The sequence below is a fragment of the Mytilus californianus genome, unplaced genomic scaffold (assembly GCF_021869535.1).
Source record: "Mytilus californianus isolate M0D057914Y unplaced genomic scaffold, xbMytCali1.0.p SCAF_3, whole genome shotgun sequence".
In the NCBI taxonomy this organism is placed as follows: domain Eukaryota; kingdom Metazoa; phylum Mollusca; class Bivalvia; order Mytilida; family Mytilidae; genus Mytilus; species Mytilus californianus.
The window spans coordinates 8,858,264-8,884,091 of NW_026262679.1; the positions used below are offsets into that span (position 1 = coordinate 8,858,264).

The 25,828-nt window shown below is 33.0% G+C and overlaps 1 protein-coding gene and 1 long non-coding RNA gene across 4 annotated transcripts in view; one reads left to right on the forward strand and one right to left on the reverse strand.

Moving 5' to 3' along the window:
* Positions 1-3,124: 3,124 nt before the first annotated feature.
* The window catches only part of LOC127733922 (transient receptor potential cation channel subfamily M member 2-like), a 125,114-nt gene continuing 102,410 nt past the window's right edge, over positions 3,125-25,828 (forward strand). Inside the window, exon 1 of one of the 3 annotated variants that reach the window (XM_052243393.1) lies at positions 3,125-3,360. The gene's annotated coding sequence lies outside the window, so the exon portion shown is untranslated. The other 2 variants (XM_052243395.1, XM_052243394.1) reach the window with 2 other exon arrangements.
* Positions 11,163-17,904, reverse strand: LOC127733923 (uncharacterized). Its single transcript, XR_007997292.1, has 3 exons — positions 17,540-17,904; positions 13,542-15,311; positions 11,163-13,012 (listed from the first exon to the last, which is right to left on the reverse strand). It is a non-coding gene; the product is annotated as an uncharacterized LOC127733923 (long non-coding RNA).

Genomic DNA, 25,828 nt, shown 5'->3' on the forward strand with positions numbered 1-25,828 from the left:
TAAAAGACATGTACATACGTTGGGTTATTCTGAAGATGTCTTGATTAATAGATTTATTGTTGTTTGTTTCATACCAGTAGTAAACATTTCAGAAATAACCATCCTAAAAATTGATCTAATGGATAACGTCACAGTATCCAAAGTGCACCGAGTACCTAAATTGCACTAATTATGTCTGTCAACATAGCTAACTTATTTAAATGTACAAAACGGTAAAAAATGTACGGAAATGACGTATGCGACGACCACAAAAAGTCATCTTTTAAAAATGATCAATTAACATATGTCAGAGGCATCTATTTCTTACAAAATGAAGGGAAGGAAAAATGTTGAATTATTCTAAAAATGTGGTGAAATTAAACAAAACATCAGTAGTTCGATTTCTGCCAGTCTGATTAAAACCACCCCCACTTAAACGCAAGTGGATAGTGGGGGCTGGTTTTAATGAGACTGGATTTCTGCGGATGTGAATTTAAGCATGTTGCAATTTAGGTACTCCTCATTACAGAATCTTGGGTCGTTTCGAGGTCGGCTCAACCACATTTTTCTATGATTCAGTATGGATTCAAATTTAGTTTTGTGGAAATATATAGTAATTTAGGTTCAATCTACAAAATAAAGACAGAATGGAAATTTTTGTCTCGGTCTTAAATAAACGTAAGGGGGGGGTCTGTCAAAATAAGTGTAGTTTGGGTACCGGGCAAAACAGGAAAATTAAATGTTGACATGCTGGATAAAGGCACATATTTTGCCATGCAATGTGCTAACTACGGACACCTAAAAGAGTTGTTAAACGGGTATTTTGACTTGCAGAGAATGTTAAATATCCTTATTCGAAGCATACGATTTACCATCGGACGTGGTTAAGCAAGGGTATTTATACATCTCACTCAGCCAAACGGTCGATCTTTGTAGTTTAGTTCTACCTTAACAAAGAGAAACTGGGACATGTTCTTCACACTGGGATACTCTCGGGAAGGGGGAGGGGCTGGGGTATGTTTTGAACACCATGTAATGCCTCTCTGAGTCTCTGATAACACTCGGCCACCAAGGCCCCGTTTTCCTGTCGAAGGTCGTTCTCTACGTATTCTTGGCTTAGTCCACCAATACAAACTGGACGCCATGCTATAACGAAATGTGTTGGATGTGAGGATAAACCATAACACCAACAACCAATCAATCAATCATTTGTGATTTCCATGTAACGTCTTAAATATGTCATAATTAACATAGTTGACCTAAAATGCCAATTTAAGGTGCAGTTTTTGGTATCACGTCTTGATCATTGTAACTGGATATATAACATTAGACTGAATGAGCGTTGGTCGTCTTTTCAACAATTAATCTGAAGCCCAAAATTACATATCCATCAATGTTACAAAAAAGTTATGTTGAGGGATTTCAAGTACAAAAATTATGGAATGATCCTTTACCGAACCTAATTTAGATGCAGGTCTGAGGTAATTGGCAGGTACAGTAGACACGTTCTAATGTTATGCAACCATTCAACGTGAATGTCAAAATGTCCCCATGAATTTACAGCATTTAAACTTCACAATTACATGTGTATTCCGTAATGTATATGTTGCGTTTCCTGTTTTTAAGTGTCCCAGCTTTCAGGTTATCTGTTGCTTGATGTGAAGCGTCACAGCAGGATGACGGACTTGATATATCTTACCCCGAGTTAATACATATTGATCGTGAAAGGAAGGGTTTTGTCTAAACCGATTTGAATAGTAAAATAATTGCTTCAATCATATGCATTTTAATCCCATCTCTCTTCTTTTTTCAAAGTGTTTGTTGTATTGAACGTCATGTACTATCTGTTAAGGGCTTTCCTTGCGCCACCTGTCACTACCAGTCCCGTTTTAACGTTCAACTCGCAACCTGTTTGAGCTATTAGTCGTCAGTCGTCGTCGGGTATATCGTTTGCTGCGCAATTTTAATCTATTAAGTTGCTGTTGAACTTTATAACGTATATATATGTAGGACTCTAAACCGCGATGGAACTCCGATGGTTTGACGCTGAAGAGCGTTTTTGGTCACGCTGAAGTGCAATAGTTGCATTGTGACGCTATCTTGTTGATAGCTATGCCGAAGTGCTATGGTGGTAATGCTGAAGTGTGATGGACTACATAAACTATATTCTCAATGCTTTTCATGTCGATGTAGAAGTCATTTCGTTTGTTAGAAGCAGTTTTTCGGGTTTTTAATTTAATAAACTTTTAATACTACGGTAAACGAGGAGTGATTGTTGGAGAGGGAAAAGTTAACCTTCTGTAGCGGATTATATTTTAGAAATCATCATAAGTTTCTTGTTTACGTACGATGGAACGATGCATTCTCTAAATAAACAAGAGTCCGCAGTCAGACTCTCCTATTATACTATTATGGTTAACGAGGATCTCATGGGAGGAACCAAGTAAAGGTAAAAGTTAACGCAAAATCATGCTCACATGAAGAAAATCAAAGAGGACGATCTCTAATTTAGTATACAACTGCAACTAAGGACACACAGACAATAATGAATGCTTGCTATACCAACTATAAAACAACTACTTCTCTAATTACACATCTCTATATATCTTTAACAAGACATCATGCGTCATAAAGACTATCGCACATCAGCGAATGGACCATCGCACTTCGGCACAGACCATCGCACTTCAGCGTCCCCTTCGCACCTACGAGTCCTACGTATATTTTATAGTTTTTTTTCAAATTTGAATTAAATCTGATTGAGGCTAGCTCGACAGAAGTGGTCATTGAAATTACTTCTAATAAGTGAATAACACTGATAATCTCGACACAAATATGTTGTTGTGACAACAGAAAAGCTGGTTCTAGTTGAAAAGAAATATCAATAATTGTTAGATTTCAGTGTTGTACAACCAAAATACATATAATTTGTTTCAATCAATTTCCTCGTCAAATTGTAAATAATTTACAGTTCTGTTCACTCAATAGATAGACATCAGTTGTTTGATTTGAAAAGAGACATTTAAAGAATTTTGACCCGATTTATCTTAACGTTTGATAAGATATTTCTCAAGGTTAAAACGCTTTAAAATATGATTTTCGGAAAATCATTCTGTCAGAGACTTTGTGTTTAATCGATTTTAAATAATGACATAACACTAACATGACTAACTACGCAATGAAACCATTTTGAAAACATGCACATGCAAGCATTCATAATGATTTTTTTTAACAGATCATACATAATCTTGCGAAACTTATGTGTTTTTCCAAAATAAATGAAAAATGTTTATTGACTTTGTAAAAAAAAATGTGATAAAATTTATTTAGATAAAATATTTCAATTCATTTAGAGCAGGAAGTTTATTGGAAGTGCACCAGGTAAGATTTCTTTTCATTATGTAGCGATGGCAGAGGAGGTAAACATATCGTCCATGTTAGCTATCTATAAAAAGTGTCATACTTTTGAATATTCTGGTTTTAATTGCTTTTAACACAGTCTCATTTATAATAATTATATAAATAATGTACATTATATTCAGTGGCGGATCCAAGAGGGGGGGGGGGGTTCCGGGGGTTGGAACCCCCCTTTTTTTGACGATCAATGCCTTTGAATGGGGACATATAGTTGGAACCCCCCCCCCCCCCCTTTATCCTTGGTTAGGAACCACCACCCCCCCCCCCCCCTTTTATAAATGGCTGGATCCGCCCCTGATATTGCTTTCATACTCAAAACAGTACACCATGGAGTTTTGGTATAAGTGTACGCATTAAGATTTTTCATCAGGACTAAGATTTTTCAATCTATATGTACAGTTGACATGAGAAGCAAGTCTACATAATTACGTTCTTCTATGTGCATTTTGTTATTCCTCTAATCGAGATTAAAAGGGGTAGGGTTGAAATCTAAAAACTAGTTTAAACGCCACCACATATTATGTGCAGAGTCTGGAACCTGTGTCAGTGCGTGTATTTAGTCATGCTACAATGATATTTTCCTATAATGGTAATTTGGAATTCACCTCTTTGTATGATAGTCTCCGTTAAATTTATTCACAATTTTTTGAGATATTTGTCTATCTATAAAGATCGTATGTTGACCTCTAGATTTCGTTTGGTATTTTGTGTCGTTGAGTTGCTGTCTCATTTGCATATACATACCATTACCTCTTTTTGTCATATGAGTTATACAATATGAAAAATTGATCAATAATTGTATATGTATACCATGTATACGATAAAGAAAAAGCCTTGGCGTAATATCTTTATCTTCGTTGTTAACAAGTTCTATATCAATGAACGGCCAATCAATCACAAGTATCGGTTAAATGTTGTCAGTTGAATGACATTGTTTTAGGGAATGTTCAGTTGAATCTGAGACTACTATAACACGTGTGTTAAAGTCTAAATCATTGGTACACTTTTTGAAAATCAATTTGATAGACATTCTTCCTGTTGGAACATGGTTATGAATTTTGAAGCTTGATGTACATTTACGAAGATATACGACACAAGAGCGAGTATCGCTTTTTGTCCCTTTTTCTAAGGATCAAACAATCAAAGTTTATATTTTCATACCATGTACAAAATTTATATTGTATATAAAATTACTTCGATGTTTCATAAGGATTCAGTCAATTTGACACGCAGACAACAATTACACCAAATACTGAACATGCTGTCATGACAACGTTTCGACAATAAAACAAAAAGCTTGATATTTAACTCGTAATTTCCTGGTTTTAGCATTGCTATATAATTGTATATAAATTAAAATGTTCTTTCTGTTGTTTTATAGGGTGTTTAAAGCATTGACCGTGTGCACATTTTTAGTACGAAGCGCTTCCGCAATTATAAAATTTTCTTAGAACAGAATATGAGAAACTGCATATAAATAAATTAAAATAAACGTAACTTTTATACTTTCCGAGATTTAAAAAATATCTGCCAATTCAATTTTCTTGTTTTTAAGTTAATAGAGTGGACTCAACATCTTTTTCCTAAATATTATTAAAGATTGGAATGCGCTTCCAAATATTATAAAATCAATACATGATCAGGACGCATTCAAAGCTGCAGTAAAGCATCATCTAAAAAATAATTGAATATGTAACTTTATTTGTGACTAAAATTCAATTAATGCCTTGCCTCCCCTTAATTTCAGAATTTTGATATATGAGTAAATACAGGACTTCATTAGAAATCAGAGGACAAGCTTTCATGCGTTATCCTTGGCAGGGTATTCTAAAGAGTGCATTTTAGCATTAACATATTTGTTTTATTTCATATTTCTAATTACGCATGTAATTAAACTGTACTTGTATATTGTTGATTCCTAAATGAATTTTACCTTTTAACCTTTATTAGACATTTTAGATATATGTTTACAACTGACAAATCTAGAGTTGAGGTTTTTAAATAAAAGAGCATCTCAAAAGTATTAACCTAATTATTGATTTACTGGGTAAAATTATAGCTTTTATAATATAATAAATGTAAAATAATTGTTTTAGCAAACAATTGTTAAATAAAGTTATTTCTTATCTACTAAATAAAACATGCTTTTTGCTTAATTGATTGGTTGATTGGTTGAAAAACTGTTTGCTTATCAAAGTACAAGCTAGGTCTTCATTTCAATGGGTTGGTTGGTCGGTATGTGTATTGATTGATTGATTGATTGATTGATTGATTGATTGATTGATTGATTGATTGATTGATCGATTGATTGATTTAAAGAATAATTTATTGAGATTTATTGACAGTTTGCATAACGTAAAGAGATGCACAATTCATATTGACCAATTCGTCGATTGATTGTTTGTTAAACGTCCAGTGACGGATATTTAAAGAACATTCTGTTATCAAAGAAACAGGTTAAATGCCCCCGGCCTACAAAAAGAGACGAATGTGGACCACCTCCCTGGTTAAATACACAAATACACGGGGACGGACCGCTAGGTAATATTGAAAAAGAAAATATGAGGGAATTTTCAGATTCACATAGAAATGTGAAACTAATTTAAGATCCAGGTCCGATTTTAATAAGTATGAAAACAAAATGCACACACAACAAATAAAGAAAAAAAAATGAATTTCGAGGATCCCTTAAAAAAAAGGAAATTCATAAAGGAATAGTCAATGATATTTTTAGGGGGTGTTAATCCTTGCATGGTTCCATTGATATTGATAAAGGAAAATGCAAGGATATGTTTTTGAAGGGGAAAAGGGGAGGGGTATTAAATCCTTGCATGTTCCTAGAAATTCAATGATCTACATACAAATAAACATGTTTAACTGATCCAAACATGTGTAATTTTACGGGATCTAGACCCTACCTTCTTATTTTGCTTGTTCATAGGAAACCAACCCCGTGTATTTTTTAATAGGGAAACTGGTTCCCGCCCTTCCTCTCTATTTGGAACACGGTGTATCTATTATTCCATGAGTAAAGAATTTGCGTTAATTATTTGTCACTGAACATTAGAGTTAAAATCAATCAATAAATAAATCAATATGAAATATGAAATATGTGTCTTTTTATGTGACGAAACTGTCATGACTGTCAATCGATAAATCATTTAATCAAGAAAACAAACCAAACCATTCAATCGATTAATGAATGTGATATTCGTCAAATTTGACAGTATGCAAAATTTCAACCAATCAATAAACCTACCTACAAACCAATCTATATAAACATACCTACAAACCAATCTATATAATAAATGTGTCTCTTGATGATATGAAACCAATTTACCAACAAACCAATAAATTGAATATTTTTGAGACGATCCCTTATTTAAATGTCTCGACTCGAGACTATCGACTCTCACTATACCTAGGATTACACTTAGACTTACGATTACAGTTGGTCCGAGGACACAGTTATCGACCTTTGGTTTTCGTTGTCTCGAATATATAGTCCATAGTGTGAACAGTGTATAACTTGCAATTTTTTTTCATACACTTTCCCAATTTATTTCTTGATAATTTATGCATGAAATATTAAGTAAGGGGATGAAATTACATGTTAAAAAAAATTTGATGCTGAATCTTTATGTTAAGTGGTAATTTGGTCCATTTAAAAAAGGTTAAAAATTAGTATGTATGAAGCTGTCTAATATTATTTGTCCCAATAGTAGTACACTACACTGTAAAAATCTTTTTGAGATCATAAGTCTTTTCGACGACACACAAATGCAGAAACTTATGGTCACAACAAATGTGAATCGCCACAAAGTCCCCATAACTTTGTGTTATTTTTTTTAATTCTCTGAATGCGTGTTCAACCTCTACTCTATAGTGTGTAAAATGTCTATTTAATTTTTTACACTTTCTCTGCATATTATGGGGTTTGTCTCATGTAAGGTGTCAATACTGGATATCTGTTCGGATATATTTTGTCACCTAGCAAAAACAGCTCAGTCGGGAAAGGTAATTCTTGTCCTATATTTCTTATCAACATATATTGCTGATGCCAAAGAAATCCGCACTCAACATAACATTTCCTGTTTTTTTTTCAATATTACAACTTGAGTGTGAATGCATTGACAATGTCTGTGTCTTGGGAAATACTATTCTTGTAGTTCCGTTATCGGCCACAAACATTCCGTCGATAGCCCTCCTGCAAACGGAAGTTTTGGCCACCAACCTTGTAAGTTCTGCCAATATCCAAAGAAGGCCAAAAGATAAGACGGTTATATGTTTCTTGAAATAGGTATACATGTACGTGTTTCATCTTTGGTAGTCGAAACACTAAGGTCAACTATTCCAGAAATCATATGATAAGACGGGTACGATTGTAACCATAACATAAAAGAAGAATTCTGTTTCCCGGGGAAAGCTTATGATCCCGACCGGTTCACTGCCTGAGGAGACCATTAACATCGGCTACAATTTAAAGTAAGGTTATACATCGTTGCCTATAATATTTCCCTGATTGTTAAAGATTGGTTAAAGCTAGGACTACTAGGGTTAGAATCAGATGGCGAATGAAATGCGTACCTTACATCTGGTGGAGTCTGCATCAGGGCAGGTAATGCTGCCATGGTTAATCTGTGTCCTTCGTCCATAAAGGGGAAAAATACAATAAATACACGAAATACATTTTTCCGTATTAATAGTTCCACTCGTTTTACAAATGCGGGCGGTATATAGTAATTGGGAGTCGTACATTTTTTATACGATTACACTTTTGTATCCGCAAATGCTCCCTAACCGACTTAAATAGTATTTGATTTTTTTTAACAATCACGTTTAAATCTTGCCATATAATGTAAACGGTATTTTTCTGCTGTTTTTGACGTTAATGATACATGTAGTAAATATCGCGATGGCGATGTTTTTTAAATATCAGCTTATAATTTATTCCTAATGAAATATAAAAATATCTTGTTATAAATGATGTGTGATGTGTTTGATTAAGATTCGGATCCAATTAATATCCGTGTGCATTCAAATATCTTTACAAGCAAAGAGCATTTAAGTCATTGACAAGAATGATGTAATATAGTTTTACTTGATAACATACATGTATAACTACTTTATTTCTAAAGAAATCATCGTTTAAAAAAATGTGTGACTTGCATTAAATCTAAAATAGGGTTCACAGACATCCGTGTACTTTAAAAGACAACTTGAGTTCTTTAATAATATTTAAACGAGGGTTCTTGAGGGTTTATACTTTGAAATTCTTGATTTAATTTAAAATGTAATGCATGTATATGTTTAATGCAACTTAAGTTATTTTTATATTTTTTAAACGAGGAAACGATTCAAAGGGGGGTTTAGAACCCGTAAGTCGAAGAAAAAAGTCTCCACCGTGGTTTAAAAAAAAACAACAAAACGACGAAAATACAATAAAAAACTCCACAAAGAAACATAGAGTTCATTTCTCCATGACGATAAAAAAAATCAACTGATTTTGACGAATAATGGTATAAGTTTTCCAATTATAAGGTAAAGTTTAAATAATTGAGACCTCTGATAAATAAGGATAATTTGACAAACAATATAAATTGAATCAAGTATTCGCCAACGATAGTCGAAAATTAACATTTGGTGCCTGACGGTAAAAGGCATTTCAACAATCTTGAAAGTTTTCTAGGATCACTTATTACAACACGGGCCAGTAAATGTAAAGACGAATATATACCTGCTTCATATTTTCATTGCATTGAAAGATGATTGTTGTTTTATTTTTCTAATGAGGAACATTGGTCAATTATTCCCCTTTAATGATAACACAGGTGGCAGTGCTGTAGATCAGGTCCAACACACACAGCATCTCTTATCTTTAACCTATCTATTTAGAATTACAGTCTGTTGATTACTTGTTTACAAGTTAAAATAATAAGTTTTTATTCACTAAAATGCCATTTTGTTGTATACCTGCATGTTCTAATAGAGGTGGATATACATGTGTTTCCATATTAAAAATGGGAAGTTAAAAATTGAAATGGGCAATTGCAATAAAACTTAATACAAAGGATAAAACCCACAAAGAATGGACACCTAACAAAAGAAGTGTAGTTTTCTATGATCTTTTTTTTTATGAGTGATAAACATCAATAACAAGTTTTGGTGAATGAAAAGTATTCATATTCCCAATCTAATTAAAATATAGATCTCGGATTTCGTTATACTACGTTATACTACATACGAAGATCTAACAACTACCCGTATAAGGTTTCACTTCTGAAGGATTTTGCATGTGACTTTTTCAACCAATCAGAATTCTAGTTATCCAATCTGAACAGCGCACGCGGAACATATTTACTTGAATGAGGTTCATTGAAAGTTCCCGAGGGTATCCAAAAATAAAAACAATGGGACTTAGAATTTATCGCTTCGATTGTTAATCGTTTGGAAATAGTTTTTAAATCTCTTTCGTCGTCATATTGTAACTATAGCCATGAATATTTGAAATATGTGACGTTTGTCAAAGTTTTCAGATGTGCCTCATATGCTTTATGACTTGAGGTCGGATCGTAATCGTGGAAATTAAAGAGTATAGTAAACACTGTTAAACTGTACACTATAGCACTGCCAGTGGCGGATCCAGGGGGGGGGGGGGGGGGGGGGTGGCTTCCGGGGGTTGGAACCCCCCTTTTTTTGACGATCAATGCATTTGAATGGGGACATATAGTTGGAACCCCCCTCTTTATCCTGGGTTAGGAACCCCTCCCCCCTTTTATAAATGGCTGGATCCGCCCCTGACTGCTTCCCTCTGCCAGACGTGTATCAAGGATTTTGATAAGGGGGTGCAAACTATGCATAGTTTGAATGGGACATGTAAAAAGTCTTAGCATTGATAAACCATACATATATATGTTTATGGCTGCAGAAGTCATATGCAGAATATAGTGGCCCTATTGCTTCAAAGTGTCTGCAAAATAGACCAAAATCACAAATAATAAATCATGAAAAAGGTCAAGGTCAGAAAAAAATGCCTGTGTTGGACATGTTCACCTTAAAATCATTCCATACACCAAATGTAGAGGCCTTATTGCTAGTTTGAGAAATAGACTTAACCACAACAACTAAAGAATGAACCATGAAAAAGAGGTCAAGGTTCGATAAAAACTGCTAGTCCAAAATGCACATGTACATCTAACAATTATTCTATACACCAAATATAGTTGACCTATTGCTTATAGAATCTGAGATAATACATTTGTAAAGTGAAAATTTCAAATGAGAAAAAAAAACATAATTTTTAATCAAGCAGTCACTGAACCATAAAAATTAGGTCAAGGACAATGGACATTTGTTGGACAGAAACTTAGTGACTACACATATAAGGTACACAAAAATGTATCTGTGTACAAGGTATAAAACATCCAGGTCATCTATCTTCTGAAATATCAAACTTTATTCAAATAGTTTATGCTGCTGCACAATTATGCTGATTGTAATCCCTAAGTGTCACATTTTGCAACAATGGTCTCAGGTGACACAAAAACTATTTCATTAAATTCAATCACATTTCATGTGCCTGTACCAAGTATAAACCCTGTTGTATACTTGTAGTACATGTTGCATGGCCTATAGTTTTTATTTTTTTATTTTCAGAATTGTGTATTAAATGCATATGACAGATCTATATAAAATAGATGTGGTACATTTTTGTACATGCAGTGATGTGATGTACATGTACATGAATGATTATCACAGACACAATGAACAAGATATTTCTGCTGAATTTATTCACTACTTTTATAGACACATTAAAGAGTAGAGCTTGACATATTGCATAGACAATTGCCTTTCCTTCTATTGAAGCCTTATATATACATATAGGTTTCATTCTAGATGTCATTTAGTTATTTTTTGCTATTTTAGTTACTGTCGGTCTATAACAAAGCAGGGTTATTATTCACATCACATAAACATATTCTTGTCCTGAATATGCATATTAATTTGCCACTGGACTGTAAGCAGCTATCCATCATCATTAACATATATATAAACGTTTCATGTATAGTATCTCTTCTTGTTCATATGTAAACTTTGACCTACTGCTTTATATACATTGTGTAGAATCTGAGAAATGGAATTAACCACAATATATATTAATTTGCACAAAAAAATAACCTAAATCACTGATGGGTAAAATGAGGTTGGGGTCACATGAACACCTTCTTTTGTTTGATTTTATTTTTACCTAATGTATATACCTTAATTTTTTATTTAGATATCTGTAGACTAATAAGTTGAAACAAGAGTGCACATGCTGAAATGTCTCGCCTACTATACTGACCATTGATTTTATGTTGATAGTCCTACTTATAAAGTTTTACTACAAGTATCACATTAACATTTATGATCCAAGAAAACGAGGTCAAGGTCAGATAAACCAAGGCGGAAATACATGTACACCTTTAATACAATCATTCCATACACAGAATATAGATGACCTATTGCTTGTAGTATAAAACAAACAGACCAAACCATGGAAATTCCATATGGACCAATGAACCATGAAAATGAAGTCAAGGTCAGATGATACCTACCAGACATACATACATGCATACACCTTACAATCATTCCTTACACCAAATATAGTTGACATATTGCTTAAAGTTTAAGAGAAACAGACCAAAACACAAAAGCTTAACATTGAGCAATGAACCGTGAAAATTAGGTCAAGGTCAAATAATACCTGCCAGACTGATATGTACATTGTAAAATATTTCCATACACCAAATATAGTTGACCTACTGCATACAGTATTAGAAAAACAGACCAAAACACAACAAGAGTGCACACGCTGAAATGTCTCGCCTTCTTTACTAATCACTGATATTATGTTGATAGTTCTAAACATAAAGCTTTATTACAACTGTCACATAAACTTAACATTAACCAAGAAAACTAAACATTGACCAATGAACCATGAAAATGAGGTCAAGGTCAGATGAACCATGCCAGGCAGGCATGTACAGCTAACAATTCTTCCATACAACAAATATAGTTGACCTACTGCTTATAGTTTAAGAAAAACAGACCAAAACACAAAAACTTAACACTGAGCAATGAACTGTGAAAATGAGGTCAAGGTCAAATAAAACCTGCGCGACTGACATATAGATCATAAAATATTTCCATACACCAAATATAGTTGACCTATTGCATATAGTATTAGAAAAAAAGACCAAAACTCAAAATCTTAACTTTGACCACTGAACCATGAAAATGAGGTCAAGGTCGAATGACACCTGCCAGCTAGACATGTACACCTTACAATCATTCCATACACCAAATATAGTAGACCTATTGCATACAGTATAAGAAAAACAGACCAAAACACAAAAACTTAACTATAACCACTGAACCATGAAAATGAGGTCAAGGTCAGATGACACCTGCCAGTTGGACATGTACACCTTACAGTCCTTCCATACACCAAATATACTTGACCTATTGCTTATAGTATCTGAGATATGGACTTGACCACCAAAACTTAACCTTGTTCACTGATCCATGAAATGAGGTCGAGGTCAAGTCAAAACTGTCTGACGGGCATGAGGACCTTGCAAGGTACACACATACCAAATATAGTTATCCTACTACTTATAATAAGAGAGAATTTAACATTACAAAAAATGTTAACTTTTTTTTCAAGTAGTCACTGAACCATGAAAATGAGGTCAAGGACATTGGACATGTGACTGACGGAAACTTTGTAACATGAGGCATCCATATACAAAGTATGAAGCATCCAGGTCTTCCACCTTCTGAAATATAAAGCTTTTAAGAAGTTAGCTAACGCCGCCGCCGCCGGATCACTATCCCTATGTCGAGCTTTCTGCGACAAAAGTCTCAGGCTCGACAAAAACTAAACTAGTACCACTGAACCATGAAAATAAGGTCAAGGTCAGATGACACCTGCCAGCTGGACATGTACACCTTACAATCATTACATACATGTACGCCAAATATAGTAGACCTATTGCTTATAGTATCTGAGATATGGACTTGACCATGAAAACTTAACCTTATTCACTGATCCATGAAAAGAGGTCGAGGTCAAATGAAAACTGTCTGACAGGCATTAGGACCTTGCAAGGTACGCACATACCAAATATAGTTATCCAATTACTCATAATAAGAGAGAAATTAACATTACAAAAATTCTGAACTTTTTTTTCAAGTAGTCACTGAACCATGAAAATGAGGTCAATGACAATAGACATATGACAGACGGAAACTTCATATCATAAGGCATCTATATACAAAGTATGAAGCATCCAGATCTTCTACCTTCTGCAATATTAAGCTTTTAAGAAATGAGTTAACGCCGCCGCATCACTATCCCTAATTACACAAAATTTAGATTATTTTTTAACTTTTGTGATAAAATGGTGATATACATGTATGTGCTCAGTAGATACAACATTTTACAATTTTCATGCATCTTGGGACTCGCAAGTTTTGAAAATGATGAGTCCAGACTGATTATGATGAGTCCAGGACTCGCCTTAATGAGAACCCGGGGCTCGACAAAAAATTGAGAGACAAGTTGAACCCTGTCTGACAACACATGTAAACCTTTGATCCCATACATGTATACCAAATATCGTATTACTTATAATATGCCACAAATTCACTTGATAAAATCACTACACATGTAGTTTTTTAAGGAGCACTGAACAATGAAAATGGAATAAGGACAATGGACATATGTCTTGACAAAAACTTCTAAACATAAGGATTCCTTATACATTATCATGATTATGATTTTAAGTATGACAAATCCATGATTTCTACCCTCTGAAATATAAAACTTCATATAAATAGTAAATGTTGTTGTCTGATTAGCATTTCATGTCTTGCATGTCTTGTATTCTGAAACTTTTGTCACAGACAGGACATAACTGGAGACCTTGGAGGAATTAAGCCTACTTATACATGTTATAAGCCTCATGGTGATAGTCAGTAATTTATCTGGAGGAAAAATGAACAAGGAAGATACAAAAAGTGAAGGTAGTCTTCAGTTCCAGAACAGACATAGTTGTCAGAAATTTTTTTTTTAATTATCTGGTTTATCCGTTCAAATAAAGACAGAAGAAATCTATCTATTACTAAAATATAACTGTTCTGAACTGCATTTTATTTAATAGACGTATAGCACTGTCAACATGTACAATGTACCTGACAACAACCAAGCAACAATCTTTTAGTTCACAAGTACAACAGCTTGATCCATATGTGATCCAAAATGTGCAGAATGCTATTATGGTGGGAGGTTCAAATTCACTTTATACTTCTCTACTTTGAATATTATATCCTATATCACCTTCATTGCTGGTGATCATCATGTCATGTACATGTAGAACTTATTTTTAAACTTCTATAAATGGAAACCAGATTGGTCAAATATGTCTTCATAACGAGTTGAAAATATGGAATGTCTTGGACTAGGTACTGTGGCTTCCAAAGATTTAAAGATTGTCTGATGGTCTTAAATCTGTATTGTATATGACTGTTACATGTATAAATGAAAAAGGCTTTTATATCTTTGCTTTTGTACAGACATCATTGACATTTATATTAGCAAACAATTTGCATTTCCTGGCATATCTATTTGTTTGGCGGCTGAACATTTCCAAATGCATGTTTCATGTTTTTCACATCCTTTTTAGTTTTCTGATGAAAATGCTGTTGCTTCCAGTTGATACAGATTCTATAGCTGAGCCTGTGTCTGGCCATTTCTTTATGTCTAGCATGTGTGTGAATTATTCACAGTGACTCTCAATTTCATTTCCCAAAACTTTCTGTGTCTGATTCCTTTCAATGAAGCTATATAGACCAGGGAAGAATGTCTGCTCCTGAAACATGTGAAATATCAATTTAAATATATTTATGGAATATTCTGATTTCAAAACAATGCTGACTCCATTATAAAGCTTATTTAAGATTATTTAACATCCGTTTCAGAGGAACTCATTTAATTTTTTTCTTTAATAATTATTACTAGCTTTTCCAGACTAAAAGATGAAGAAAAAATGTACATGCATGTTTGTTTAGGTTTTCCCTACCAACATGTACATACCCTGTTACTTAATACTAGTGTTTATTCAAACACATTTTAATTGATATGTTCCTCTGGTTAATGACAGAATGTTTTATTAAATAAATGTTACTTACAGATATATATACATGTAGGTTATCTAAAAGTAAATTTATAAATTGACACTGTGAATCCATTTCTAGGATCCACATCTTCTTACCTTTGAACATTTTTTGGGGAATTAAAAACACTGGCCCTTGAGTAATCCTTTTTGGGATTAGTCCTTGAGGTGTGGATTCCCTAATCAAATTTGTACGTACATGTATTTATTATCAGAATCTGTACACAAATCTTTAAACTTGTATTTCATTTCACATTTTTGTTTAGCATCATCATTTCCAGACATTAATCTTATAAGATACCTATTGATTTTGTTTGATGGTTGGTTGTTTTCTGAACAATTTAACATACATGTATGTACTATGATAGAGATAGCCTCGTCTGTCTTGTTCTATATATTGATCAAGTATATATATGTATTAGACATGTTGAATTTAAAGATAGAGTATTCTATCAGTCAAGAGCATAATTACTTAATCAAGTCTTCAAAATTATTTATACTAGTAATGTTACAAATGAAAACAAAGCAGTGGCGGACCCAGAAATTTTCTTCATAATGGGGGCCTGTACAGCCATGCTTCAGTGATTCCCTATATAAACAACCAAATTTTTCCAAAAAAGGGGGCCTGAGCCCCCCTCTAAATCCGCCTCTGCAAAGTTACTCAATCATGTAGTTAAAGCTAAATATTTGAGTATAAAAGACTACAATAAATGGGGAATGTGTCCATAGGACACAGATGATGCCCACTCTTGCAGATCATATAAAGTTATAAAACGACATAACTGAAGAACGGTAAAAGTGATGCTACCCAAATTTGTGCTTGATCTGAGTTTTTTTGGTAATAAGTATTGTGTAAGTTTCATAACATTTGGTTGAGGCAAACTAAAGTTAGAGAATGGAAACGAAAAATTCAGCAATTATACCATTTGTTCTGGAACGGTTAAAGTAACACTTTTTGCCTCTTTCAACTGATTTTTATAGTTCGTTCTTATATTGTACTGTTACACCACTGTCCCAGGTTAGGGGGAGGGATGGGATCCCGCTAACATGTTTAACCCTGCCACATTCTGTATGTATGTGCCTGTCCCAAGTCAGGAGCCTGTAATTCAGTGGTTGTCGTTTGTTTATGTGTTACATACTTGTTATTCGTTCGGTTTTTTTGTACATAAATTAGGCCGTTAGTTTTTCTCGTTTGATTGTTTTACATTGTCATTTCGGGGCCTTTTATAGCGGACTGTGCGATATGGGCTTTGCTCATTGTTGAAGGCTGTACGGTGACCTATAGTTGTTAATTTCTGTGTCATTTGGTCTCTTGTGGAGAGTTGTCTCATTGGCAATAATACCACATCTTCTTTTTTATATGTACATGAACAGGCTGAAGTTATTTTTCTCACAAAGCATTTAACTAATATTTAATGAACACTGAAACACTAATTGCCATTCTGACCCATTGCAGCCGAGTCCAAGAATAGTGAACAATTAATTTCTTTCTTGGCAGAAAATTTCCCCCAACAATTATCTGGAGCACCTCATGATATCAACATGTATCAGTGTGTGACAGAGGTAAAAAAAGTATGCCGATATTAAAACTTCTTCTGCATGTGCTGGCATAAGTATACATGTATATCTTTGCAAGTACACAGTAGAATATCATTAATAAGATGACATTATGATTTATATACTATTACCAATGAATTTAGATTTATCTGATCCCATATCTTCATTGACTTTGTAAATTAATAATTATAATTTTTTGGTAGGAGAATTAGGAGAATGAAGACTTGCAATGTATTTTCTGGGATATTGTCATGTTTTTTTAAAGTACACTGTGAATCCTCCACAAATATTTTTTTTAATAAACACTCGAGAAGTTGCCCAATGATAGAAAAATGTCATCCTTTAATACTCTATTTTCGAGAATTTACCTTTGAATGCAGACTTGATTATCGGGTAGCAGATATCTGGTATGTAAACTCTTTCCATAGCCCGTTTGAAGCATGTTGGAAGCCTGACCATGCAATCTTTGATTTCCAAAATTTGTCTCTTCTCAAATTTCAATTCTTTCACTTTGTACTAAGGCAAAATTTCAGTTAATGCATTTTCTATGTTGTTTTTCCATTTCTACGTCGCCATCTTCAACATGTTCCTAGGTCGCGTTTATAAGGAGCATTCTGATTGGTCGATATAAATACTTTCTGGGGTCAAATATTACGTTATATAAGGTCACAAAAGTGAAACCTTGTAGGGTACTTGTTAGATCTTCGTATGTAGTATAACGTAGTATAACGAAATCCGAGATCTATATTTTAATTAGATTGTCATATTCCAAAACAATAATTAATATGATCTGCTTGTTTTAAATATTTTTCTAAAAAAAAGGTTAAAACATCTTTTATTTCAGCAACACATTTTTAATTTCTTTGAATTGATATTAATTTCTGATCTTAAATATGTACACAAAAAAATCACATGCTTGTTTTCTAGATCAAAACATTTTTCATTGTCGTTGAAAGTATAATGATGTTTTTTGGCTCAACACTTACTCCCCATTTACCTCAGACAAGTAAGGAACAGAATTAGGTGTGAACAGTTCATTTTGGAATGTAAATGGGCATTTGATTACTGATACTATATATTGTTTTCTGTTAATCCACCTGGAGAAGCAAATGTTGTGATCAAGTTTTCTCTGTCCTCAACTCCTTGAAAAAAACAAACTGTCATACCAAAACGACCTGCATTTATACATGTTTACAATGAGCTGTTGTGACTATACCAGCAGCACAGTCACAATTGGACAAACTAATAAAGAGGTCTCTATTTTTTCGCAAAACATCAACTTTGTATGAGATTTTTCTTAACACTTTGAATTGACAAACAATAAGTCATTTTCGATTCCCAGTCGCAAGTATTTCAGATATACTGTTTTACAACTGCTTAACTGTAGTACCTAGAATTTTTTGTTTTGGATCCAGATTTACCTCTGTTGGTTTTAATGTAAAATGTACTAAGTCATTTCCAAATTTTGCCTACTGTCAAATATTTTTATCTAAGAGTCCTGAGAGATATTTTTTTTTATAGTTTTTTTGTTAAAAACCCCATCAATTTTTTTTAAAGCTAGATTTGGTTTATAATTTGTCATATAGATGTATATAGTTTTAATTCTAATTACAAAATCTAATTAATTGATACATTTATGAAATTAATTGCAATGGAAACCAAAACGAAAAATTCATTATAATTTGAATATTTTTGTAAATAAATTTAATTAAATATTCAGTAATGAATACATGTTTCTAAAAACTTCTCTATATTCCATTTGTTTTTAATGAAGAAAGACATGATAATAATGCATTTATATTTATATTTTAAACCTATCCTTCAATCAACTCTCTTAATTGTCTTCTTGTTACATCTGCACCTCTTAATTTCAATTGTTTTTCTTAGTTCAAGCAGTGTTCAATTAAAAAACTTTTGACATTATGTTGTATCATTAAAATATTTGAAATAGTTATAAATATAAAAATTAAAACAAAACATCTTTATTAAGACTAAATTATCAGCATACACATGTATGTGTATCATGCCTATGAATGCATGCTGACTTCCTTATCATACAAACAGATGTTGTTGGGCCTGATCTACCACAGCGCCACCTGTTATTAAGTGGGGATAATCTTCACCAATGTTCCTCATTGATCTCGTTAGGCCGTCATAAAACAATTTATAGTAACAGAACGAATTGATATGCCATTTTAGAGGCCATTACCATTTTCTAGTACCATGGCCCAGATGGAAAATCTCTTAGTTTTCCTAGCGGACAATAGTAAAGAAGAAAAAAAATAAATTGGGAATGGAAATGGGGAATGTGTCAAAGAGACAACAGCCCGACCAAAGAGCAGAAAACAGCGGAAGGCCACCAATGGGTCTTCAACACAGCGAGAAAATCCCGCTTCAGCTACGTGCCATACCAGAATACCCCAATCCCCTACTCTTTTCTGTCACGCTCATAAGGGTCTACGGTATAAGTGCTATATACCATTTTAGAAGCCATATTTCTGGTACCACGGTCAACACGAATAATGTTTTAGTTTGGCCAGCAGAAAATAGAAGAGTTGGACTTTGTGCCATACCAGGTTACCCCAACCCCCACTCTTTGCCCTCAAATGCGTACGGGTCTAATGCATAATTGCTTCGGGACATGCATACCTCTACCTCTATTACCACGACCCACGTAAAAAATCTCTTAGTATAGACAACAGAAATTATAAAATTTGGACTACTAGTATGTGACAAACCGGGGTACCCATACCCTCTTCTGACTGATGGAATCCGAAGAACTCAAAAAGAAGCTAGATCGGATGTGTCAATGAATCAACAACCGAATAACACAATGACTACATAATTACATCTAGACGTTTATATATAGTCTTTTAAAATATAGTATTGACTATTGGACATTCATCGAGTACCATCTATGACTATATAGGACATTCAACAAGTACCTGATAAAACTTAAGGACATTCATCAAGGACCTGCTATAACTATAGGACATTCAACAAGTTCCTTCTATAAAAATAGGAAATTCAATACGTACCTGCTATATTTATAGGACATTCAACAAGTACCTACTATACCAAAAGGACATTCAACAAGTACCTGCTATACCAAAAAGGATATTAAACAAGCACCTGCTATAGCTATAGGACATTGAATAAGTACCTGATATGACTACAGGACATTCAACAAGTATCTGTTATGATTTTAGGACATTCATCGCGTACATGCTTTAACTATAGGACATTCAACAAATACCTGATATGACTATAGTATATTTAACAAGTACCTAATATAACAATAGGAATTCAACACGAACCTGTTATTTCTATAGGACACATTCATCGAGTACAATCTATGACTATTGGACATTCAACAAGAACCTGCTTTAATTATAGGACATTCAACAACTTCCTACTATAACAACAGGAAATTCAACATGTACCTGCTTTATCTATAGGATATTCGACAAGTACCTACTATACCAATAGGATATTCAACAAGTACCTGCTTTATGTGAAGGACGTTCATTAAGTACCTACTTTAACCCTAGGACATTCAAGAAGTACCTGATATGACCACAGGACATTCAACAAGTACCTGATATGACTATAGGACATTCATCGAGTTCCATCTATGACTATAAGACATTCAACGAGTACCTACTATACCAACAGGATATTCAACAAGTACCTGATTTAGAGATAGGACATTCAACAAGAACCTGCAGTGCTATGGATACAGGACATTCAGCAAGGACCTGCTATAACTATAGGACATTCATCGCGTACGTGCTATAACTATAGGACATTCAACAAAAACCTGATATGACTAAAGGACATTCAACAAGTACCTGCAATAAATTAAGGACATTTATCAAGTACCTGATATAACTTTGGGACATTCAACAAGTTCCTTATATAACAATAGGAATTCAACACGTACATGTTATTACTATAGGATATTCATCGAGTACAATCTATGGCTATATGACGTTCAACAAGGACCTGCTTTAACTAAAGGACTTTCAACAAGTTCCTACTATAACAACAGGAAATTCAACATGAACCTGCTTTATCTATAGGATATTCGACAAGTACCTACTATACCATTAGGATATTCAACAAGTACCTGCTGTAGATATAGGACAGTTAACAAGTACCTGCTATATGTAAAGGACGTTCATTAAGTATATACTTTAACCCTAGGACATTCAACAAGTACCTGATATGACCACAGGACATTCAACAAGTACCTTCTATGACTATAGGACATTCATCGAGTACCATCCATGACTAAAGGACATTCAACAAGTACCTACTATACCAATAGGATATTCGACAAGTACCTGCTTTAGATATAGGACATTCAACAAGAACCTACTATGGATACAGGACATTCAACAAGGACCTGCTATAATTATAGTACATTCAGCAAGCTCCTACTATAACAACAGGAAATTCAACACGTACCTGCTTTATCTATATGCTATTTCCGATAAGTATCTACTTTACGAATAGGATATACAACAAGTACCTGCTATAGATATAGTACAGTCAACTAGTATCTACTATATGTAAAGGACGTTCATTAAGTACCTACTTTAACCCTAGGACATTCAACAAGTATTTGATATGACTACAGGACATTCAGCAAGTACCTGCTATGAGGATAGGACATTCAACGAGTACCATCCATGACTATAGGACATTCAACAAGTACCTGCTATAACTATATATGACTTTCAACAAGTACCTGATATGACTACAAGACATTCAACATGTACCTGCTATGACTATAGACATTCATTGAGTACCAGCTACATGTATCAACCAGTACCTGATAAATGTAAAGGACATTCATTACGTACCTAGTATAACTATAGGACATACAGCAAGTATCTGCTATGACTATAGGACATTCATCGCGTATAACTATAGGACATTCAACAAAAACCTGATATGACTAAAGGTCATTCAACAAGTATCTGCAATAAATTAAGGACATTTATCAAGTACCTGATATAACTTTAGGACACTCAACAAGTTCCTAGGAATTCAACACGTACACAAAATGTGTGGATGACGCTTTAGTTATTTGCGTCCATGTCACCCCCTTCTAAAATTTAATAACTGTGTTGGAATACTAATATCAAAGTTTTAATACTTAAAAATGTCGAAATTTGAAGATTTCAAAAGTCAAAATTTCTAGATTTCAAAAGTTAAGAATTCGAATTAAAGTCGAAATTTTTAGATTTTAAAATGTCAAAAGTTCGACTTCGAAACACATGTGCACATTTTATTTTTTTGCTATGTCCCTATATTTTTCTCATTGTTGTTGGACGTACAGTTGCCTATAATTGCATACATCAACTTCATTTGAACTTGGTGGGATAGATGTCTTATTGGCAATCATAGATTATACGTCCCTAATACGCTTCCGTAGGATTGAGTCCATTCACATTGATCAAATTATTAATTTGAAATTATTTTGGCAAATTCAGCAACATTTAAAAGATATCTTAATTCAAAATTCAATATTAAATTGTTTATAATCATTAAATAGTTCAAACTTTCTTTAAATACTTGTCTGGGTCGATATAAGATGGTCCGAGTTGACTTAACATAGTCGGTCCAAAATTTCTCCGGACCGACTTGTCCAATAATCATCATTAGAGCGTTTGGCAGATAATGATTGGTTTTACTTATATATATAAACTATCAACATGACAAGATCTAAATACCCAAAGATTTTCTGAAAAATTGGACATAACATCGATGAGCTATTGTCCCTGAAATGTGTAAATTTACAAATTTTCACAGTTTTCTGCTACCTACTATCCGACAACTATATCAATATATTATAAGAATAAATTGCAAAAGTGGTCAGAAGAAACTTTTTTTTTACAGTCTGAACTTATTCTGAATTGTTTAACTTCTAATTTAAATTGATTGCGTTTGAAATATGTGTTTTTTATCGTTTTAGGTGCACAATTTGTCAATACGATCTATTTCGGCTCCTGGGAGCCTCTAGATTTATAATGAATAATTTGTATTTATGTATGATTATTTTCTTAATGTATTAAATTAAACATTAATTATTCTTTTCCATTTGTTGTTATACTTATTTATAAGTCCAGATCCTATCATATGTCAGTAGTTACAAATTAGACGGCAAAATTGAGAAAATTTGAATATGCAGGTTACCCCATTTTGTTGTGGCATATACCAGACACCAACATTATTTGCCGAGCTTGATATTTTTTTTGATTGGGTATATATAGTTATACTTTGCAAGTAGATATGTTGTTTTACAATAATAAACGGGTCTTGGAGTATTTTGGCTCTGAAAGATGACCAAAATCAGCCATTTTGGACATGTAGCTAAATAAGACATATTGAAACAGTTATATTATACATACACTTAATAGACAGCATTGTTAATTCTATGCATTCTTACACTTAAAGTGATGTATTACTAGGAACAACTATCAAAAAATTATAAATGTTACCATATTTTTTTATTTAAACCAGCGAAATATGCCAAAAAGGCTTATTTTTGCTGTTTTCGAGCAATTTCATCTGTTAAAACATGGCGCTCAAAAAATATCCAGATCGGTTTAATATTTTCCCAAAATAATTTGTGTGGTTATTTACATTACTAAGGTGCACCAATATGCCAAATATGAACTCATTTGGAAAAAGTGACATTCGGACGGTTTTGCATGGTTTTCTGGCAGATTGGCTCTTAAACACTAAGGTAACATTGATGTTGATTTTTTAATATTTAAAATCAGCATATTATTTAATATTAAAAAATCATCTATTAATACTAAAGAATCAGAATGAATATTATTATTATGACAGGATTTTTTAATATTAAAAATTCGATTTATTAATATAAAAAAAATGATTTTTTAATATTAATAAAGAGGGAATAAATTCCACATACACAAGAATTGTGGACAGCTCAGCTGGATGGCTTTATCAGCTACCACACAGAGAACTGTAATCATTGAAAAAATTTTAACGTTATTGTCTATGGGGAATTATGACCACTAGCTAAATAAACGAATACTATGTCTATTTTATAAATCTCATATAAAATTAATAAATTATAGAGATCTCACCATTTTTTTAGCTTTGAAATGGTGTAATAAAATCCACTTTATCTTGATATTTACTGTTGTCCCTATCATGTTGAACGTCGGGTTCTCTTTTGGTTGAGATGTGTTAAATTACGAGGTATACATATTTTATAAAAAATCATTTTAAATCGAGTCATTTTTTATTGTAAATCAAATTAAAAAATTATACAGTATTGGCAAATAATTTTCCTATCAAATGGTATAAAAATCGTCATTTTAAAATAATGTTTACTGTTGTCCCTAAGCATTTGAAAGTGAAACTTCATTATTTATGAATACGATGTATATTCATTCAACTACATGTAAGATTGACCGTATTCAAAGACAAATTGGTCTTGTTATTTAGTTGAATTCTCATTTTTATGATGTGAACTTCTTTTCTAATTACATCCATCATTTTAAATATCTAGTTAGGTTTTAAACAATATATTAATTTCTATTATACCAAAGAGTTCTTTAAACATCAAAATTTTAAAAGTAGTGTGGTTTTGTTGACATCTTGAAGAAAAATATGCAAAAAGTGTTTTTTTCTTTTTCGTTTTTTTTTAAAGGCTCTGTCTAATTAATCTTATTTTGATTTGAGTAATTATATTATTATTATCAAATATTTGAATACACAATTGCATGATTGTATTATTGAAAAAAAATGTCTACGAAATCTGAAAAACTAAATTGAAATAGAAAAGATGACAACGTGCAATTTTGACGCATAAAATGTATAAAAGTGCTAATTTTCATAAGTACAAAAATGGTATTCTTCTTCCGCTTTTTACACACTAAAATAATCACGCTTTGTATTCTACTTATAGAGATTTCCAATAAAATGACATAACTCGACATAACCTATCTGAACGTATCTCGGCCTATTGAATTGAAGCATGACGGAGGGGAGAATAGACATGATATTTTTGCTCATTGAATACACATATTTTGTAAGAATATTTAGTTATATTTTTTATTCAAAATTTAACCCAATCTGCTATTTTAAATCAGACAGTACATATTTTGTTATTCAATTCTGGATGATTTTATTGACAACAACCTGTTAATTTTCAAAGTGCAATAATATCAAAACAGCAAAGATAATAAATAATAGAGATGTGCCATTATGTGCATAAAATTATAGCAAAGGGAAACTTCGTGCAAAGCAACATTATTATTGTTTTATTGCAGTTAATAGAAAATGGGGATTTTGTGGCAAATAAAGCTAAGATTTTTGCAGAAAATCCACAGACTTTAATACAGAGATTTTCGTTATAAAATTTTAAACATAAATTACTCACCTGTTTGTCCATGATGTGCTAGCGTTTATTGTTTACAAAAAGGTTGTTTAGGAAGGTTGAACCTTTACATTCCAAAAAACCTCTTGCAGAGTCACTAAAACTGAGTGCACCCTAGAAGGTGTACTTGAATTGGTTCGTATTTATATTTGTTTTAACCAATATCTTAATTTATAAACTTGTTTTAAGGAAAGCATTGCTAGCACTGCATGCAATAATCCTCTATCAATCA